Source organism: Schistocerca gregaria, chromosome 6, assembly GCF_023897955.1.
Source record: "Schistocerca gregaria isolate iqSchGreg1 chromosome 6, iqSchGreg1.2, whole genome shotgun sequence".
Lineage (NCBI taxonomy): Eukaryota > Metazoa > Arthropoda > Insecta > Orthoptera > Acrididae > Schistocerca > Schistocerca gregaria.
Genome location: NC_064925.1, coordinates 525,831,626 through 525,854,659, shown reverse-complemented (window position 1 = coordinate 525,854,659; position 23,034 = coordinate 525,831,626). Strand labels below are relative to the sequence as shown.

The following is a 23,034-nucleotide window of genomic DNA, read 5'->3' as shown; positions in this document are numbered from 1 at the left end:
CAACAGTGGTGCCACACCACGAAAATGACCATATCACCAAGCAAATCGACATACTTACTACTTAAAGGACAACTAATCAGGAACCCTACGGTCAGAATTGACGGCACACCGGTACTGCGAAGACGAGACACACGTTACCTAGGAGTCATCATTGATGAGAAATGGAACTTCGGAAAACACATTGAAACTGTAACCCAAAAAGCTCTGCAAATATTAAACAACCTCATTTCCATAGGACATAAAAGATTTCACCTACCTCCACATCTCATTAAACTTTATCACAATAGTATCCTAACTTCAGTAGTGGGTTACGGCTCCGGGGTCTGGGCGCACAGACTCACGAGGGTTGTGCCCGCCATGGCAGTGAGAAGGGTTCAGAGAAGCATGGTTCTAAGATCTGTGGGCGCTTATAGAACATCTCCAGGAGGGGCCCTATTAGTCATAATGGGGCTCTGCCCACTTGACATCAAGATCAGGGAGCAAGCAGCCTGGTATTGGGCAAAAAAAGGGAACCAGGGGAAAATAGAAGAAATCATGGGTGTGAGGGTAGAGGACAAAAGGGGGATTAGAAGAAGGGGGGAAGAACTTTGGCAGGGGTCCTGGGAGACAGAAGAAACCGGTCGCAGAACCTTTCAGTTCTTGCCGAACGTGAGGGAGCGCTTAGAAATGAAGTACTTTCAGCCAACACGGGGACTGATCCATTTTCTCACTGGTCATGGACCCTACCCGACATACTTATGTCGGTTTGGGAAGAGGGCTACGCCAGCGTGTGACTGTGGCGCGCCGGAAGGCACTCCGGATCATGTGATTTACGAGTGCCCTCTCTTCAATGATGTAGCGACTACACTTCGAGACGGACTACCGAACCATGACACGTATCAACTCCTCAGACGTGAAGACACTTTTCAGATGATTAATACTCTGGCCAACGAGGTATCACGGAAAGTGTTAAATGAATATCTGAGGGAGATTAACTAAGAATGTGAAAATGAACACCGATATTGTCTAGATCCCTTTTCCCATACCGCCAGCGCGCGGACTGGCCGACTTCACATCACAGTTGGGATCCGCCGCGCGCAGGATTAGGGGGAGGAGGGGTTAATCTCACCGACTTAGAGATGCACCGGATTTGACTTAGGATAAGTTAGCTCAGTAGGACTTAGAATAGGATATTATGTTAGGTTATGGAACTGCAGCGAGTTAACATCTTGGCCAGCCCAGTGCCGGGGGCAAGCTCTTTGGGGTTAGCCCGAAGAGCAAGGCTTGCAAAGTAGGTTTATATATTCTACTGGCACATATGTGACGCTGCAGGTGTAGAAATTAGCAATTAGTGATAGTAATAGTTTCTTAAGTAGTAGGGATAGTTAGTATAATGCCCATTGTTGTAGTAACCTGTAGCACATCATATTTTGTAGCATGCTGCATGAAACAATAATAAATGTATTAATATTACGACCCACTAATGCTATTAAGGAAGTGGGTTAATATTGTATAATTATTATTATTAATGATGAATAAAGGTTTTTTTTTTTTTAAAAAAAAAAAAAAAATACGTCTCGATACAAACGTACCGCGCCACGGCTATTGCGCCGTGCTAATCCATACATCAAATGGGCATCTGCCAACTCCGCATTTGTAAACATTGCACTGACTGCAAAACCACGTTCGTGATGAACACTAAGCTCTTGATGCTACGTAGTGATGTGCTTGATGCTAGTGCTGTAGAACAATGAGTCGCATGTCAACAGAAGCACCGAAGTTAACATTACCTTCCTTCAATTGGGCCAACTGGCGGTGAAGCGAGGAAGTACAGTACATACTGACGAAACTAAAATGAGCTCTAACATGGAAATTAAGCGCTTCCGGACACATGTCCACATAACATTTTTTCTTTATTTGTGTGTGAGGAATGTTTCCTGCAAGTTTGGCCGTACCTTTTTGTTGCACCCTGTATATGCATATCACTGTTCCACGACTTTTTCCACCTCAGTGTAAGGTACAGTATGTAATGGTGTCGAACCTCTTCCAGAAGTTGCCGGCCGCGGTGGTCTCGCGGTTCTAGGAGCGCAGTCCGGAACTGTGCGGCTGCTACGGTCGCAGGTTCGAATCCTGCCTCGGGCATGGATGTGTGTGATGTCCTTAGATTAGTTAGGTTTATGTAGTTCTAAGTTCTAGGGGACTAATGAACACAGCAGTTGAGTCCCATAGTGCTCAGAGCCATTTGAACCTTCCAGAAATCAAGGAAAACGTCGTCTACTTGGGCGCCGGTATCTGTTGCCTTCCAGGTCTCGTGCGGGCTGGATTATGTACGATGGTTGTTTGCTGAATCCATGTCGATTGCTACAGAGGTGCTTTCAAAAAACGTGAGTATAAAAGGCGTACCAAAATTGTTAAACAGACTGACAGCTGCCATAGAGACACAGGCCTGTAACATGTGAGCAGTATAACTCGGCTGTGGGTGATGTTTAGCGGTACGTACCCCTCCAGCTGACTGCGGCGTGCATGTCAGCTGCGTCGCAGGCAGATAGCGGACCGGAAGGCGTCGGCGGTTCGCTCGTCGCTTCCCCACAGGTGGTGAGTGGCCTAATTGCCTGGTGTCCAGGCGCAGGCGGGAGATAAGCGAAGCGCGTGGCCAAGTGCCGGCCGCGCCGGTACAGTTCGAGTATATCGCGAGTGCGACACGCCGTCGCTATCGATTGTCGCCGTCTCTCTCGAACACGCGCTTCTGGTTTATACAACATCAAGGACGGCTGCCCCGGCGCGAGCTTTAACCTCCTCCTCAGCAGTGTTAACAATCGATCGAAACACTCGATGGCTGGGACTGCGTGTTGCTGGTAACCTCGTCGACGGCAGCTGCGCGGACGTAAACATTGACCGCGTTTTCAGCGTTCGAAGTGGCCGTTGCCTTTTCGGTCACTAATGGCGTAACGCAAAGCACAACACAGCACAAGCGTAGACTCCATTGCCTACTGATTTTCGTCTTTGTCGTACTAACGAGTGAGTTTCCTGAATTGGAATTGTAACCTTTAAGAGGGAGTCAATGCCGAAAAGTACAAATTTCCTTTAATGCTAAATGTAGAGTGCTTAGCCATTGAGGAAGGCCGCTGTAGAACAACTTATTCTAGTACTTTGAACAGGTTGTTCCATTATTGTTTGCTACCCACAGTGAGTAGCTTTTTAGGAACAAGTACAAGGTGAGATAGCAAAGACAGACTATGCTGCAATAAAGCCAAAACATGGCGATTTCTCGATGTTCGTCGATACGCCCGCTAAACCCTCTGGGCAGAACACGTAATTAGCATTCTGGAAAGGGCTAAATAAGATTGGGGTCAGTTTCACGTCCTAATTGTAATTTATTGTAATTTAATACCACTTTTACAACCAAAGCGACACATAGCCGGACTTTAACCGAATGCAATTCTTTCACTGCTGAAGGCATCCAAACAAGAAATCTTAACAAATCAACAAGATAAAAATCCAGTTAAGGCAGCAATACAATAAATAAAAAGAAATATCTTAGCAAAGTAGATAGAACAAACATATGCAAGGTGCAATACCAACTGCTGAAAGCTACAATTAAGTTTCAAAATTTTAGACTATATTACCATAGACTTTTAAAGACAGAAGGCCACAAAGTTTAAAAACAAGAAATCTTAAAAACCAAGAAGATAAAAATGCAGTTAAAAGCCGGCCGATGTGGCCGAGCAGTTCTAGGGGCTTCAGTCTGAAACCGCGCGACCGCTACGGTCGCAGGTTCGAATCCTGCCTCGGGCATGGCTGTGTGTGCTGTCCTTAGGTTAGTTAGGTTTAAGTAGTTCTAAGTTCTAGGGGACTGATGACCTGAGATGTTAAGTCCCATAGTGCTCAGAACCATTTCTTTGCAGTTAAAAGGCAAATAAAATAAATTAAAAAAACATATCACGGCTAAGTGGAAAGCCTTAAGACAAAACAGATAAAACAAACATATGCAAGGTGCAATACCAATGGCCTAAGGCCACAATTAAGTTTCAAAATTTTAAATGTATATTACTATAATCTTTTAAAGGCAGAAGGCCTCAATGTTTAAGCTTGAAAGATAAATTAAAGAACTAATTTTGCAAAATTTTTAAGAAAAAGCAAAAAAATAACCATAAGCCTTAAATTTTAAGCAGCTAAAAACATAATTAAACGCCGCTGGCACTCAGAAGCCTTCAGGGAGGTCTGTCTGCCCTTGTTCACTTAGGCAGAACAGGTGGTGAACCCAACTAGGGCACAGCCACGGACCGACCGACACAGCGACTTGCTTTCCATCAATCAGTACACGAGAACTCAAACAGAAAAGGTTACAAACGTGATATTCCATAATGGAGTATGTATTAGCTGTCAAAATAACATACCATGTTTGACAGCGACAACAGATCAGGAAAGGACGATGCCTGCAATCACGTTAGTGGCCAGGGCAGGTAACCAGAAAACTAACGGTTCAAATGGCTCTGAGCACTATGGGACTCAACTGCTGTGGTCATTAGTCCCCTAGAACTTAGAACTACTTAAACCTAACTAACCTAAGGACATCACACACATCCATGCCCGAGGCAGGATTCGAACCTGCGACCGTAGCAGTCGCACAGAAAACTAACGGCCACAAGGCAGAAAATTCCACTGGTGTACTCGAATCATAGTCAATCAAAATAGTTAATTGCACCGCATGGCGGCTAAATTTCAGAGGTAGAAATACTCGTTGTTGTTCACAGGAAAACCTCCCCAACAGCAACCCACCGAAATGAACCACCACATCATGAAATGACGTGGCTTGAATAGTTGAAACGACTACTCAACTTAGACGTCCTAGGTCGGTGAACCACGAAGCTCGTAGTGATCGGACAGCTCCACACACGGTCCGACACTGCGCAGGGGCTGCCAACGGACCCAGCCGACTGCACCGCGCGAAGATGACTTCCCTCGTCCGCAACAACCGACCGACAGCCTCCAGAACCCCTAGCCGGAAACTACGTGCACCAACCCAAAGATGGTACGCGGCGCAAATATCGATACACATCACTGCTGCCACACGTAGAAGGAAGAAGAACAACGACGTAACCGCAACAAGGGCGTGAAACCAAACACATATAGACAGCGTAGTTCACAAAAATGCTTATCCGTTTTACGCTAAGCCATGGACGATTATATGACAAATTTTCCGACATAGTAGAATAATTTTTGATCTTTGTAGCTACCGAATGATGACACCATGACTGTTGTTTTTTTAACTTTCTTTTTTTTTTAGTGGAACTACGCACTTTTATCTTAGGCATTGAAAAGAGCCTTCGAACAGATCTTCCACGACATCCAGTGGAACATGGACACGATAACAGCGCCGAAAATCACTGTGCCTCCGTCAGGCAGAGAGGTCCCACAAACATCCGTTTTACTGTACCGAACGTAAGCAAACAAATACCTCAGTTATGGTTCGGTTCCTCGGTGTTCGTCTGAGCAAAAAATGGTTCAAATGGCTCTGAGCACTATGTTACTTAATATCTGTGGCCATCAGTCGCCTAGGACTTAGAACTACTTAAACCTAACAAACCTAAGGACATCACACACATCCATGCCCGAGGCAGGATTCGAACCTGCGACCGTAGCGGTCACGCGGTTCCAGACTGAAGCGCCTAGAGTTCGTCTGAGCCCTTGAATCCCATCAGTCTGTGCTCTTTTTATGTAATGATCAGACAACTTGTTCGTGAAGGTATTCACACTTTCACAGTGTATATCACAGTCGAAGAAGTGTATATGGTTTTCCTTTACAGCAGTGTCACCTAATTGTTGAAGCAGCGGTGCGGTTGTACACCGAAAGCTATTATTCATTTATTTAGTGCTTACATTTCGACATCAGCCATCTGGAATCTAAAGCAGGTCGTAATTTCACGTGGCTACAGGAAGTCGTATGCAACAGTGGTATAACATTCACTTCCTGACTTGTAATTTAGTTTAAGCGTTACAGATTATGGTGAAATGATATATAAAACAAATCAAAAAAAGCCACTCAAAACCTTAAGTACACCAAGTACTCTTTCTTCTCCTCATTATGTGAAAATCAGGACCTGTTTCTTTCAAGCACCATTTGTCTTGTTTACGTTTTACATTTTTTGTAGTTTATCACAGTTAATGTAGAATACTTCCTAAATAGATTGCAAGTATATTGAACAATTTAGGACGTACTGGTGTTTATAAAAAAACAACAAAAACTGTTGCAAATCACTTTCCAAAATGATTCCTCAAAGCCGCGCGGGATTGGCCGAGCGGTCTAGGGGGCTGCAGTCATGGACTGTGCGGTTGGTCCTGGCGGAGGTTCGAGTCCTCTCTCAGGCATGGGTGAGTGAGTTTGTCCTTAGGAGAAGTTAGGTCAGGTAGTGTGTAAGCTTAGGGGCTGATGATCTCGGCAGTTAAGTCCCATAAGATTTCACACACATTTGAACATTTTTTTGATTCCTCAAATTCAGGTACCATTTAATTCGACAATACCCATATGGAGGTCAAGTTTTTATTAGATATGTATGACACGTTTGCTGATATACTAGACCTACTCAATTCCGCACATTATGTGTATTAACTAGAAAAAGTATTGCTATGTCTATAATTAAATTTTTAGAATATTTTTCAGTTGAAACAGCAGTAAAGTCTAGGTCTGATGGATGGCTATAGATAGATACGAGTAAAAAAATTGTGCACTGCCTTAACGAGATATGTGCACCTGAATTCTATAAAATACAACTTGCAGGAGACTGCGAATGAAGATATGAGTAGTTAAATTGTGACTCAGAACATTCCTGCTGTGTACTTTTCATTATGCTGCATCGTTCATCCTGCAGCTTTCTCTTCGAATTCTTTTCGCCGCTTCTTGCTTCTTTAATGACTTGAAGAGCATATCTTCCGGATTCCTGCATCTGTACTCTGCCGCAATCATGCAATTGGTCTTTCATATCAGAGTGACATTTTATGCCGCAATTTCTCGACACTTCCAGTCTAGCTATCATTCCAACAGCGTATACAGTACTGACCATTAAAATTGCTACACCAAGAAAAAATGCAGGTGGTAAACGGGTATTCATTGGACAAATATATTATAATAGAACTGACATTTGATTACATTTTCACGCAATTTGAGTGCATAGATCCTGAGAAATCAGTACCCAGAACAACCAGCTATGGCCGTAATAACGGCCTTGATACGCCTGGGCATTGAGTCAAACAGAGCTTGGATGGCGTGTACAGGTACAGCTGCCCATGCAACTTCAACACGATACCACAGTTCATCAAGAGTAGTGACTGGAGTATTGTGACGAGCCAATTGCTCGGTCACCATTGACCAGACGTTTTCAATTGGTGAGAGATCTGGAGAATGTGCTGGCCAGGCCAGCAGTCGAACATTTTCCAGAAAGGCCCGTACAGGACCTGCAACATGCGGTCGTGCATTATCCTGCTGAAATGTAGGGTTTCGCAGGGATCGAATGAAGGGTAGAGGCACGGTTCGTAACACACCTGAAATGTAACGTTCACTGTTGAAAGTGCCGTCAATGAGAACAAGAGGTGACTGAGACGTGTAACCAGGGGCACCGCATACCATCACGCCAGGTGATACGCCAGTATGGCGATGACGAATACACGCTTCCAATGTGCGTTCACCGCGATGTAGCCAACACGGATGCGACCAACATGATGCTGTAAACAGAACCTGGAGTCATCCGAAAAAATGACGTTTTACCATTCGTGCACCAAGGTTCGTCGTTGAGTACACCATCGCAGACGCTCCTATCTGTGATGCAGCGTCGAGGGTAATCGTAGCCATGGTCTCCGAGCTGATAGTCCATGTTGCTGCAAACGTCGTCGAACTGTTCTTGAAAACGTCCCCCATCTGTTGAGTTAGGGATCGAGACTTGTCTGCACGATCCATTACAGCCATGCAGATAAGATGCCTGTCATCTCGACTGCTAGTGATATTACCCTCTTGAAGCCACCGCTTCCATATTCTGCTAACAGTCATTGGATCTCGACCGCCGGCCGGAGTGGGCGTGCGGTTCTAGGCGCTACAGTCTGGAGCCGAGCAACCGCTACGGTCGCAGGTTAGAATCCTGCCTCGGACATGGATATTTGTGATGTCCTTAGGTTAGGTTTAAGTAGTTTTAAGTTCTAGGGGACTGATGACCTCATTGTTAAGTCCAATAGTGCTCAGAACCATTTGAACCATTTTTTGATGTCGACCAACGCGGGCAGCAATGTCGCGATACGATAAACCGCAATCGCGGTAGGTTACAATCTGACTTTTATCAAAGTCGGATACGTGATGGTGTGCATTTCTCCTCCTTACACGAGGCATCACAACAACGTTTCACCAGGCAACGCCGGTCAGCTGCTGTTTGTGTATGAGAAATCGGTTGGAAACTTTCCTCATGTCAGCACGTTGTATGTGTCGCCACCGGCTCCAACCTTGTGTGAATGTTCTGAAAAGCTAATCATTTGCATATCACAGCATCTTCTTCCTGTCGGTTAAATTTCGCGTCGGTAGCAGGTCATCTTCGTGGTGTAGCAATTTTAATGGCCAGTAGTGTACATTTAATGTAGTCGCCGCAGTGCTGTTTGTCCGGACATGTGAACTTTCCATCTTACTTGTGAACAACACAGTCACTGCAGTATCGTATTTATCCTCCGACACTGGGCAAGCGACTCTCAAGTAAAATGTCTCCCCTGTACGGGACTATGCATAATGGATATATGCGTACAGGATGCAGGCGGGTGTTTGAAATATGGATGTTCGTGTCTGCCGGTGAATTGTGCTTGGATAGCCGAACCGTAAGGCGATCGCTTCAGGTAAACAGGAAGTGTGGGTTCGAGTCCCGCTTTGTTATCGTCGTTCCATTATACACCTGATTTTCTAAACTGTAAAAACATTTAATGAACGTCACTTAGTTTCCAGTGCCTGTTATATGAGTCCACAGATCATCAGGAGTGCACTGTGGTACAATATGGGCTGGTCTCCAGTAGTCGGATGTTTCTTTACCTTATGCAAACGTTCATGTTAGATGCACGGTCTGTCAGGCAGTGAATCGTGCCTTTTGATATATCTACATGGCTCATAAGCATCCTCTTTGAAGTTTCGAAATATGCCACATATTCTGCGACCTGTTGTGGTATTGTCACAGTCTTTTTGCTCCTCACCCACTCGTCACAGTTTTAGCTCTTGTTTGGTCATTTCGTGACCTGTATTTTCTCTGACCTCGAAAAGATTCCCCTTACGAACAGTAACTGATAAGAGAAATGCAACTAACATTAGCAGCGATAACACAGAATTTGCATGGCCGTACTACGCAGCTTGAAAGTGCGTGTTGTATCACCAAAAGAAGTGTTCTGTGAATACTACATTCCAATGCATTTCATCCTTCCATATTTCGCTCCACTAACAATTCACGGCAATGACTTTTAAAATCGTTTATATTTCTCCAAATCATGCGTACGGAGACTGTGAAGTGATGTGTTGTTTATATGTAAGATTTTCTTAAGGAATGAAACATCGTTTACAAAACAAGCGTACATAAAAAAAATGGTTCAAATGGCTCTGAGCACTATGGGACTTAACTTCTGAGGTCAGCAGCCCCTAGAACTTAGAACTACTTAAATCTAACTAAACTAAGGACATCACACACATCCATGTCCGGGGCAGGATTCGAACCTGCGACCGTAGCGATCGCGCGGTTCCATATTGTAGCGCCTAGAACCGCTCGACCACCCAGGCCGGCAAGGGTACAGCAATCTTCACAATATGTACTACTGGTCAGCTGGAAATACCTGCTGACTATGAACAGAGGGCAAATAAAGATCCTGACCTGACGACATGTGGCTTATCAATCGTACCATTAGTTACTGTTTTCGTGATGGGGCTCTAAGTAGTTGCTAGTACCTACGTTTCCTAATAGATATGTTGTCGTAGTTATTGGAAGACGTCCTATTAGACGTAAGGCATCCATGTGGTTACAACATGATGGATGTCCCACCCATTCCGAACAGATAATTAAAGGCCATCTTAAAATAATATTTGGAGATTGTTGGCTAAGCCGTTCCGGAAACGCCATCTTAATACAATATTTGGAGATTTTTGGATAAGCCGTTCCGGAAACACAAAATGGTTTGCACGTTCATTAGACTTAATAGCATTGGAATGTCATCAGCACGGAGAATTAAAGCAGCAGGTCTACAAGGAAACATCGAACACTCCTGAAGACATGAAATACCGTATCATAGTGGCTGCGCTGCCTTAAGTCCAGATGAAGTCAAACGCGAAAATTGTATGTCAGGAATCGCTTTGTAACATGCATCAATGCTCTAGGTCAAGACTTTGAGCATTTGATGTGACAATCATGGATATAAACTGAGTTACGCGTTTGCTTACTTGTCTGTGGAACCTCTTCTCCTGACGGTAGTAAAATGGTTTGAGGCGCAGTTGTCTTGTATCTATCTGATAAAAACCACACAAGTTTGAAAGGTAGGAGACGAGGTACTGGTGGAAGTAAAGCTGTGAGGACGGGGCGTGAGTCGTGCTTGGGTAGCTCAGTTGGTAGAGCACTTGCCCGCGAAAAGCAAAGGTCCCGAGTTCGAGTCTCGGTCCGGCACACAGTTTTAATCCGCAAGGAAGTTTCATATCAGCGCACACTCCGCTGCAGAGTGAAAATCGCATTCTGGAAACATCCCCTAGGCTGTGGCTAAGCCATGTCTCCGCAATATCCCTTCTTTCAGGAGTGCTAGTCCTGCATGTTTCGCAGGAGAGCTTCTGTAAACTTTGGAAGGTAGGAGACGAGGTACTGGCGGAAGTAAAGCTGTGAGGACGGGGCGTGAGTCGTGCTTGGCTAGCTCAGTTGGCAGAGCACTTGCCCGCAAAAGGCAAAGCTCCCGAGTTCGAGTCTCGGTCCGGCACACAGTTTTAATCTGCCAGGAAATTTCGTATCAGCGTACACTCCGCTGCAGAGTGAAAATCTCATTCTGGAACCACACATGTTATTTCGTTGAAGCCCTCTTTGCAGGCGCAGGTACCACAGGAAAAGTATATAGTCTCAATAAATTAAAAAAAGGCGGTGTCATCAGAAAATTCGTCACCGTCTCCATTATACAATAACGCAAAAAATCGCATCACCAAGAAGGAGTTGTGTGACATACGCGAATGTAGGTAGATGTGTTTCTACATCTGAAGGACGATGTCTATTCGAATTTCGTGCCAGTCACATAAAAGAGGCGCTGTTAGAGCCACTATGAGTGTGCAAATCAGGTCTGCTTTAAATACACCCTGTAACTGTCTTGAGCATTGGTTACCGTCGATATCGTACGTGATGAGTTGATGTTAGCCATGAATGGCTTTAAGGCGACAAAGATATCATTATCAACGCCTTACTGAGTTCGAACGAGGTAGTATAATAGGGCTACGAGAAACTGGATGTTCCTTCTGTATTGCTGCAGAAAGACTTGACAGGAATATAGCCACTCCACATGTTAGCCGTCAGCCGTGGTCACGAAAAAAGAAGACCGGGCTCCGGGCGAGCGCGTGACACTCCCGAGAGGGATGTCCATCGTTGGCGTATCGCATCGCACTGCATCTGCAGCATCGGTTTGAGAAGCAGTTGGCACCACAGTGACACAACGGTTACAAATGGGTTACTTCAAGGGCAGCTCCGAGCCAGGCGCTCTGCAGCGTGCATTCCACTGCCCTCAAACTACCGCCATTTCCGGCTTCAGTAGTGTCAAGCGAGAGCTCGTTGGAGGGGCAAGTTGAGGGTCTGCTGTGTTTTCTGATGGGCCGGTTGTTGGAAGTAAGCCAGTTGGGGACCTGCAACTAATCTATTTGCATGTTAGACACCCTGGACATACACCTGGGCTTATGGTCTGGGGTGTTATTTATGGTATGGGGTGTTATTTCGTATGACAGCAGGAGCAGTGTCATGGTTATCCCATGTCCCCTGACTGTGAATCTGTACGTCAGTCTGGTGGTACGACATGTTGTGCTTGGACAGCATTCCAGTGAGTGTTTTCCAACAGGATAATGCTCGCCCACATATCGCTGTTGTAATCAACATGCCCTACACAGCGTCGACGTGTGGCCTAGGCCTGCTCGGTAACAGATCTGTCTCCAACTGAGCACATAAAGGACATCATCGGGCGACAACTGTAGCATCATTCACAAACAGCATTAACCGTCCTTGTATTGACTGACCAAGCGCAACAGGCATGGAACTCCATCCCACAAACTAACATCCATCACCTCTACAACACAATGCATGCACGTTTGCATGCTTGCATTGAAATTCTGGCTGTTACACCGGTTATTAAAAAATCAGCATATCACATTTGCAATGGCTTATCACACTCTCATATTAATCTTGTGATCTTCAGTGTTAATCACTTAAATATGTTACGCAGACAAATGCATTCCCGAAATTTCATTACCTGCGTTTTTCTTATGTTGCGATATTTTTCATCGTGTTTAGCTAAAAGCGCACTTCGAAACATCTACTATTTTTGTGTGTTATAGGTGTCCTGTTTTATATTCCTCACTTTTATGTGAAAATATATATAATTATCATATCGGGTCTAAAAGAGACAATGAGCATTTGGCAACGGCCCAGGAAAGGCAGCATTTATTTACAAAAAAATATTTCGCTGCTTGCTGATGGGTATGGCCTTGTAAACAAAGTTGTTAATCCTAATTATTTTTGCCCACAAAGAAGTTTGCATGTCAGTATACACTAAAGCGCCAGAGAAATTGCTATAGGCATACGTTTTGAAATACAGAGATATGTAAACAGGCAGAATACGGCGCTGCGGTCGGAAACGCCTATATAAAACAACAAGTGTCTGGCGCAGTTGTTAGATCGGTGACTGCTGCTACAATGACAGCTTATCAAGATATGAGGGAGTTTGAACGTGATTTTATAGTCGGCGGGCGAGAGATGGGACACAGCATTTGGCAACCGCCCAGGAAAGGCAGCATTTATTTACAAAAAAAATATTTCGCTGCTTGCTGCCGCGTATGGCCTTGTAAACAAAGTTGTTAGTCCTAATTATTTTTGCCCACAAAGGAGTTTGCATGTCAGTATACACTAAAGCGCCAGAGAAATTGCTATAGGCATACGTTTTGAAATACAGAGATATGTAAACAGGCAGAATACGGCGCTGCGGTCGGAAACGCCTATATAAATGGAATGATCACATAAAGTTGATCGTCGGTAAAGCAGATGCCAGACTGAGATTCATTGGAAGAATCTTAAGGAAATGCAATCCGACAACAAAGGAAGTAGGTTACAGTACGCTTGTTCGCCCAATGCTTGAATACTGCTCAGCAGTGTGGGATCCGCACCAGGTAGGGTTGATAGAACAGATAGAGAAGATCCAACGGAGAGCAGCGCGCTTCGTTACAGGATCATTTAGTAATTGCGAAAGCGTTACGGAGATGATAGATAAACTCCAGTGGAAGACTCTGCAGGAGAGACGCTCAGTAGCTCGGTACGGGCTTTTGTTAAAGTTTCGAGAACATACCTTCACCGAAGAGTCAAGCAGTATATTGCTCCCTCCTACGTATATCTCGCGAAGAGACCATGAGGATAAAATGAGAGAGATTAGAGCCCACACAGAAGCATACCGACAATCCTTCTTTCCACGTACAGTACGAGACTGGAATAGAAGGGAGAACCGATAGAGGTACTCAGGGTACCCTCCGCCACACACCGTCAGGTGGCTTGCGGAGTATGGATGTAGATGTAGATGTAGATGTAGATGTAGATAAAACAACAAGTGTCTGGCGCAGTTGTTAGATCGGTGACTGCTGCTACAATGACAGCTTATCAAGATTTAAGGGAGTTTGAACGTGATTTTATAGTCGGCGGGCGAGAGATGGGACACAGCATCTCCGAGCTAGCGATGTATTGGGGATTTTCCCGTACGATCATTTCACCAGTGTACCGTGAACATCAGGAATCTGGTAAAACATCAAATCTCCGACATCGCTACGGCTGAAAAAGATCCTGCAAGAACGGGACCAACGACGACTCAAGAGAATCGTTCAGCGATGCAAAAGAGCAACACTTCCGCAAATTACTGCAGGTTTCAATGCCGAACAATCAAGAAGTGTTAGCGTCCGAACAATTCAATTAAATATCATCGATATGGACTTTCGGAGTCGAAGGCCCATTCGTGTACCCTTGATGACTGCAAGACACAAATCTTTACGCTTCACCTGGGCCCGTCAACACCGACATTGGACTACTGATGACTGGAAACATGTTGCCTCGTCGGACGAGTCTGGTATGGCCGTTTACTGGTATGGAGGCAACCTCATGGATCCATGGAGTCTGCATGTCAGCAGGGGACTTTTCAAGCTGGTGGAGGCTCTGTAATGGTGTGGAGCGTGTGCAGTTGGTGTGATATGGGACCCCTGACACGGTTAGATACGACTCTGACAGGTGACACGTACGTAAGCATCCTGTCTGATCACCTGCATCAGTTCATGTCCGTTGTGCATTCCGACGGACTTGGACAATTCCAGCAGGACAATGCGACACCCCTCACGTCCAGAACTGCTACACGGTGACTCCAGTAATACTCTTCTGAGTTTAAACATTACCGCTGCCCACCAAACTCCTCAGACACGAACATTATTGATCATATCCGGGATGCGTAGCAACGTCCTGTTCAGTATCTCCAACTCCTCGTACTGTTACGGATTTATGGATAGTGCTGCAGGATTCATGGTTTCAATTCCCTATAGCACTACTCAGACATTATTTGAATCCATGCCACGGTGTGTTACAGAACTTCTACGTGTTCTCGGGGACCCTACGCGATATTAGGCAGGCTCTTCAGTGTATTATTTTAAATTGCCCTTGTGCCTTATTTATCTAGTAACATAATATATTCTTCGACACTAAATAAATGTCGCCTTGTTGCATCTTCTCAATAACAACATACAATTCTGTTGGTACCTAAACGGCTGGTCGGAGCGTTGCACACACATATAGGTATGTGAATATTTACCACGAGGTCTGGTGTCACCCTGAGCATCAGTTGATTGTAGCGCCATTTCATCCATCTATTTTAATACAAGGGAAACACTTGATGTCCAATTCGTTCGAGCATAAGATATTAAACAGAATTACACGAGGAAGGAAATGTTTCATATTTTTTAACTACACAATTACTTAGACACTGTTTGCCAGAAATTATTAGTTTCACAGTTTGTTACTATCAAAATGGTGCTAATTCTTCCTCTGCATCAGTCCTGCCACGAGAGCAAGGAAGCTCGTACGCTGAGCTGGTAAGCGCCCTGAAACTGCTGAAAACTTTGTAACCCTTAAGATTTTTATGGCTGCAGGCTTTCAGATAGCTACGCACCCTCCGTCTCAGAAATGCAATATTAAAAGTTTTGGCTGGTTTCGTTGTCTAGGGGCTGGGATACGTAGTTGCCGCATTACAGGCCAAATATTGCTAAGTCTACAGTATACGGTAAGAATACACACATGAATCGATTGGTCGAAGGTTTCTATCACTGGGCAATTGCGAATTTTGAATGTAACATGGACGTTTATAAATGAAGGATTGCAATTAAATAAAATCTGCATGTACTATCTTAATGACTTTAAATGATGAGTACGATAGCAGAAGTACTTTTCAGAATGCGGTATATTTCTGCAAAACGCTTTTTGGTGTCGATGGTCAAGCATTTAAATAAAATATAAGTTGAATAACAGGGAAACAATAGATTCCTACTGCACGTAATTAGTTATGAACAACAACATATCTCGCGAGATATTCACTTCGAAACGAACACTGCGTCTTCACTGTAGAAGCCACGGAAATCTCACAAGTGCACAAGTCGGCCCTCCGAAGTATTTCTATCCGCCACGACCACGCCAAACCGCTCCGCTCTCCAAGTCCTCCCGCCGATTCCGCGTCGCGTCCAGCACTTCCCGTGTCGTGTCCCGTACTGTGCCGTCCAGCACTCCCGCACTGCCAGAACTACCACTTGTCCTCTCCGGAAACGATGCTCCCATCCAGTCTCCCCATTCGCGAACGCTGTGATTGGCTAGAGCGCTCGCTCCAGATCTTCAATCCAACGTACACTCACAAACGTATTTAAACACATACGAAATACTGGAGTTACATTTACATAACTTGAAATTAAATAAATATATCTGCTGCTGGGCCACAAACACGCTCTAACACACATTATTAAATACATAAGCAATTAAACATACACTCCTGGAAATGGAAAAAAGAACACATTGACACCGGTGTGTCAGACCCACCATACTTGCTCCGGACACTGCGAGAGGGCTGTACAAGCAATGATCACACACACGGCAATGCGGACACACCAGGAACCGCGGTGTTGGCCGTCGAATGGCGCTAGCTGCGCAGCATTTGTGCACCGCCGCCGTCAGTGTCAGCCAGTTTGCCGTGGCATACGGAGCTCCATCGCAGTCTTTAACACTGGTAGCATGCCGCGACAGCGTGGACGTGAACCGTATGTGCAGTTGACGGACTTTGAGCGAGGGCGTATAGTGGGCATGCGGGAGGCCGGGTGGACGTACCGCCGAATTGCTCAACACGTGGGGCGTCAGGTCTCCACAGTACATCGATGTTGACGCCAGTGGTCGGTGGAAGGTGCACGTGCCCGTCGACCTGGGACCGGACCGCAGCGACGCACAGATGCACGCCAAGACCGGAGGATCCTACGCAGTGCCGTAGGGGACCGCACCGCCACTTGCCAGCAAATTAGGGACACTGTTGCTCCTGGGGTATCGGCGAGGACCATTCGCAACCGTCTCCATGAAGCTGGGCTACGGTCCCGCACACCGTTAGGCCGTCTTCCTCTCACGCCCCAACATCGTGCAGCCCGCCTCCAGTGGTGTCGCGACAGGCGTGAATGGAGGGACGAATGGAGACGTGTCGTCTTCAGCGGTAAGAGTCGCTTCTGCCTTGGTGCCAACGATGGTCGTATGCGTGTTTGGCGCCGTGCAGGTGTGCGCCACAATGAGGACTGCATACGACCGAGGCACACAGGGCCAACACCCGGCATCATGGTGTGGGGAGCGATCTCCTACACTGGCCTTACACCTCTGGTGATCGTCAAGGGGACACTGAATAGTGCACGGTACATCCAAACCGTCATCGAACCCATCGTTCTACCATTCCTAGACCGGCAAAGGAACTTGCTATTCCAACAGGACAATGCACGTCCGCATGTATCCCGTGCCACCCAACGTGCTCTACAAGGTGTAAGTCAACTACCCTGGCCAGCAAGATCTCCGGATCTGTCCCCCATTGAGCATGTTTGGGATTGGATGAAGCGTCGTCTCACGCGGTCTGCACGTCCAGCACGAACGCTAGTCCAACTGAGGCGCCAGGTGGAAATGGCATGGCAAGCCGTTCCACAGGACTACATCCAGTATCTCTACGATCGTCTCCATGGGAGAATAGCAGCCTGCATTGCTGCGAAAGGTGGATATACACTGTACTAGTGCCGACATTGTGCATGCTCTGTTGCCTGTGTCTATGTGCCTGTGGTTCTGTCAGTGTGATCATGTGATGTATTTGACCCCAGGAATGTGTCAATAAAGTTTCCCCTTCCTGGGACAATGAATTCACGGTGTTATTATTTCAATTTCCAGGAGTGTATATCCAAAGAAATGAAGCAGAAGGTAGGGCAGGAGCCTAATATCTCTGTGCTTTAACAAATTTCTTCATATAGTATAACTGATGAAAGGAGAAAATATAAAAATGCAGTAAATAAAGCAGGCAAAAGGGAATACAGACGTCTCAAAAATGAGATCGACAGGAAGTGCAAAATGGCTAAGCAGGGATGGCTAGAGGACAAATGTAAGGATGTAGAGGCTTATCTCACTAGGGGTAAGACAGATACTGCCTACAGGAAAATTAAACCTTTGGAGAAAAGAGAGACACTTGTATGAATATCAAGAGTTCAGATGGAAACCCAGTTCTAAGCAAAGAAGGGAAAGCAGAAAGGTGGAAGGAGTATATAGAGGGTCTATACAAGGTCGATGTACTTGAGGACAATATTATGGAAATGGAAGAGGATGTAGATGAAGATGAAATGGGAGATACGATGGTGAGTGAAGAGTTTGACAGAGCACTGAAAGACCAGAGTCGAAAAAAGGCCCCGGGAGGAGACAACATTCCATTGGAACTACTGACGCCCTTGGGAGAGCCAGTCCTGACAAAACTCTACCAACTGGTGAGCAACATCTATGAGACAGGCGAAATACCCTCAGACTTCAAGAAGAATATAATAATTCCAATCGCAAAGAAAGCAGGTGTTGACAGATGTGAAAATTACCGAACTATAGATTAATAAGTCACAGCTGCAAAATACTAACGCGAATTCTTTACAGTCGAATGGAAAAACTGGTAGAAGCTGACCTTGGCGAAGATCAGTTTGGATTTCGCAGAAATGTTGGAACACGTGAGGCAATACTGACCCTACGACTTCTCTTAGAAAATAGATTAAGAAAAGGCAAACCTACATTTATAGCATTTGTAGACTTAGAGAAACTTTTTACAATGTTGACTGGAATACTCTCTTTCAAATTCTAAAGGTGACAGGGGTAAAATACAGGGAGCGAAAGGCCATTTACGATTTGTACAGAAACCAGGTAGCAGTTATGAGAGTCGAGGCGCATGAAAGGGAAGCAGTAGTTGGGAAGGGAGTGAGACAGGGTTGTAGCCTCTCCCCGATGTTATTCAATCTGTATATTGAGCAAGCAGTAAAGGAAACAAAACAAAAATTCGGAGTAGATATCAAAATCCATGTAATTCTGTCAGAGACAGCAAAGCACTTGGAAGAGCAGTTGAACGGAATGGACAGTGTCTTGAAAGGAGGATATAAGATGAACATCAACAAAAGCAAAACGAGGATAATGGAATGTAGTCGTATTAAGTCGGGTGATGCTGAGGGAATTAGATTAGGAAATGAGACACTTCAAGTAGTAAACGAGTTTTGCTATTTTGGAAGCAAAATAACTGATGATGTTCGAAGTAGAGAGGATATAAAGTGTAGACTGGCAATGGCAAGGAAAGCGTTTCTGAAGAAGCGAAATTTGTTAACATCGAGTGTAGATTTAAGTGTCAGGTAGTCGTTTCTGAAAGTATTTGTATGGAGTGTGGCCATGTATGAAAGTGAAACATGGACGATAAATAGTTTGAACAAGAAGAGAATAGAAGCTTTCGAAATGTGGTGCTACAGAAGAATGCTGAAGATTAGATGGGTAGATCACATAACTAATGAGGAGATATTGAGTAGGATTGGGAAGAAGAGGAGTTTGTGGCACAAATGGATAAAAAAGTGGGACCGGTTGGTAGGACATGTTCTGAGGCATCAAGGGATCACAAATTTAGCATTGGAGGGCAGCGTGAAGGGTAAAAATCGTAGAGGGAGACCAAGAGAAGAATACACTAAGCAGATTCAGAAGTATGTAGGTTGCAGTAGGTACTGGGAGATGAAGAAGCATGGAGAGCTGCATCAAACGAGTCTCGGGACGGAAGACAACAACAACAACAGTATATATCGGATATAAACAAAGACATAGATGAATAAATATATTTATAAGCATGCTGCTACCGTTTCTTCGTGTGACTATGGAGTACTTATGGCCTGAGGCGATCGATGGTAATCAGCCACTTTGGCCTCCAATAACTCATGTACTATTCAAGTTACACTTCTGTAATGTATACTAATTTATGTTTATACTAATAGCTTTCTAAAGACATGGCGATCGACAAAATCGAATGAAGCGTTTATATTTTGGAAATTCGTTGCTGCGTGTTACTTGTATAATTTACAGTCAGATACTAAACTTTAAACTAATAAATATATTGAAAAACGGATTACCGCATCAGAATCGTCGCGCAACTAATAGTAATGTACATGTTTCTTTTTGAGGTATCATGATTCATCTGGCTAATATTAATTTCTATACGAACTGTGAAATGTCCGCCATGAAGGTTTCACAAAGTCCGCCATCTTTGGCACTCCCGGCATAGACATCTCCTTCATCGACACAAAGCACCGTCCTCGTCACAGCGGAAATCCCAGCCACGCGGCTGGACCATGCTCTGGGGCTGCCCCTCTCGTCCGGCTAACGTGTGGCATCACGTGTTTGCTGCCGGGTCCCGGCTTTGACGAGCGTTCTGTGCGGCCGCCCCAATTCCGAACATACAGGGTGTTACAAAAAGGTACGGCCAAACTTCCAGGAAATATTCCTCACACACAAATAAAGAAAATATGTTATGTGGACATGTGTCCGGAAACGCTTACTTTCCATGTTAGAGCTCATTTTATTACTTCTCTTCATATCATATTAATCATGGAGTGGAAACACACAGCACCAGAACGTACCAGCGTGACTTCAAACACTTGTGCAAAATGACCTCCGTTAGCGAGGATACATGCATCCACCCTCCGTCGCATGGAATCCCTGATGCGCAGATGCAGCCCTGGAGAACGGCGTATTGTATCACAGCCGTCCACAATACGAGCACGGGAGTCTCTGCATTTGGTACCGGGGCTGCGTAGACAGGAGCTTTCAAATGCCCCCATAAATGAAAGTCAAGAGGGTTGAGGTCAGAAGAGCGTGGAGGCCATGGAATTGGTCCGCCTCTACCAATCCATCGGTCACCGAATCTGTTGTTGAGAAGCGTACGAACACTTCGACTGAAATGTGCAGGAGCTCCATCGTGCATGAACCACATGTTGTGTCGTACTTACCTTCCTGCAATTGGGCCAACTGGCGGTGAATCGAGGAAGTACAGTGCATACTGACGAAACTAAAATGAGCTCTAACATGGAAATTGAGCGTTTCCAGACACATGTCCACATAACATCTTTTCTTTATTTGTTTGTGAGTTATGTTTCCTGAAACTTTGGCCGTACCTTTTTGTAACACCCTGTATAATATTTTTAGGGCGCCGCCACAACTATGCCGTTACCTCACGTGGCTAACAATGCTCCATGTTACCGGGCCACATCTGTTCACTATTAATTCGAAGAACTTTCTGGACAGTTCGAGCGAATGATTTGGCCAACCACATCGCCTGACATCCGTCCCATCTAACATTAATGGGACATAGTCGAGCGGTCAGCTCGTGCGTAAAATCCTTTACCGGCAACACTTTCGCAAGTACAGACAGCTATAGAGGCAGCATGGCTCAATAATTCGGCAGGAAACGTCCAACGACTTGTTGGGTCCACGCCACGTTGGAGTTGCTGCACTACGCCGGACAGGAGTAGGTCAGACACGATGTTAGTAGGTGACCCGTGACTTTTTTCACCTCTGTGTTTACTACTGACAGGAAATGTTCAAATGTGTGTGAAATCTTATGGGACTTAACTGCTAAGGTCATCAGTCACTAAGCTTAGACACTACTTAACTTAAATTATCCTAAGGACAGACACACACACCCATGCCCGAGGGAGGACTCGAACCTCTGCCGGGATCAGCCGCACAGTCCATGACTGCAGCGCCTCAGACCGCTCGGCATGACGCATGAGCTGATATCCTGGCTTATGCCTTTACCTTGAGCGACAGCTTACAAAAGTCGAGTAATTACTACGATCAGGACTCATTTTTCTGTTGTATCACGCGACGAAACGATCTCTGCTCTTTAGCACTGTAATCTCAGATTAAGGAAGGATGGGGAAGGAAATCGACCTTGCCCTTCCAAAGGAGCCATCCAACTTTCGCCCGGAGCAGTTTAGGAAAATCACGGAAGACGTAACACATGGTGGTCGGGCGTGTATTTGAATCGTCGTTCTTCTGAGTGACAGTCTGTTGTGGTGACCTTTGCGCCACCTCGCTCGGTTTTCACACAGCAGAGTTGTTTTCACAGTGCGAGTGACAGACTGGATCAATGAGTAGCTGACACACAGACATCTCACATGTCGTTGAATGCACGAGATGCACCTTCTTGATTATTGGCCGACACTCGCAGCACATGCTGTAACTACTCAAACTTGTCATGCCCAAAATAAAGTAAACAAAAGAGTAATACTGGAAACACGATAAGCCTTTTCGTCTAACACATCCATTACCATTTGATATGGGATTAATTACCTGCATTAGATGATATACATCGGCTTGTCGGTTCGTTGCCGTCTCCAGCAAACTGAGGAGCACAGACCTGCTAGGGTGTCACCTCACGACTTCCTCGACATCATTTTGGCCCGCCCGTAACCCACGCATTAACAGTGGGGTCTGGCGCTTAAATAGATGTTGACTTTTGTTTTAAATTTTCGAAGTGTTGCATTATAACAAGTCGTGTACACCTACATATACACGAGTACTGTGCAATTCACCCTTATTCCTTTCACTACCTATGCGACGCGTGTATTCTACAGTAACGTATCAGGTAAGTGGTGGGAATTTTCTGCTCGTTATTTCTGTTTATCATTGTTCCATCTGCAAAGGCAAGTCTGCCAATGGTTTGCAGAATTCTTGAACACGTTTTGCAACGGTAGTTTGTGCTGTGTTCAAGGTTCTTTTTTAACCTTCTGCTCCGCTCCGCTTTGTCACATGGCACTAGGTCGCGCCTGTAGCTAGGCAACCCGATGAACAAATTTACAAAGTACGCAGCTGTCGCGCATTCCCGGACAATTCGTGTCAGTGAACTTCACGCACTTATTGACGTTTACCACGTCACAAATGGTGTCCATATCGAACTCTCTAACGTGAGTTAAAATCTTGGAGAGACGCTCTACTCACTGGTGTGCATACGATTTAGTTACGCGCAGTCATCTTCTCCAACCCTGTATGTCCCGTTCCTGTGCGTCTCACCCTTTCCTTGTCGGAAAACAAAATGGTAATTGTTTTCATATTGTTACTTCTGAAGTACCACGTTATTTAGAGTAGCCATACATTGCCTTTTACTCCGAAAAGAGGGTTAATTGCCGGGCAGAGGGTTCATAAAAGAACATTCAGAGTATTTCTTCACCTATCCACTCTCGAACAG

The 23,034-nt window shown here is 45.2% G+C and overlaps 1 protein-coding gene across 4 annotated transcripts in view; it reads right to left on the bottom strand.

Moving 5' to 3' along the window:
- The window catches only part of LOC126278594 (fatty acid 2-hydroxylase), a 537,874-nt gene that overhangs the window by 418,477 nt on the left and 96,363 nt on the right, over positions 1-23,034 (bottom strand). Inside the window, exon 1 of one of the 4 annotated variants that reach the window (XM_049978812.1) lies at positions 2,480-2,590. The exons of the other annotated variants lie outside the window; for them this stretch is intronic. The gene's annotated coding sequence lies outside the window, so the exon portion shown is untranslated. Of the gene's footprint in view, positions 1-2,479; positions 2,591-23,034 lie in introns of those variants that run through there. 4 annotated transcript variants of the gene reach the window in all.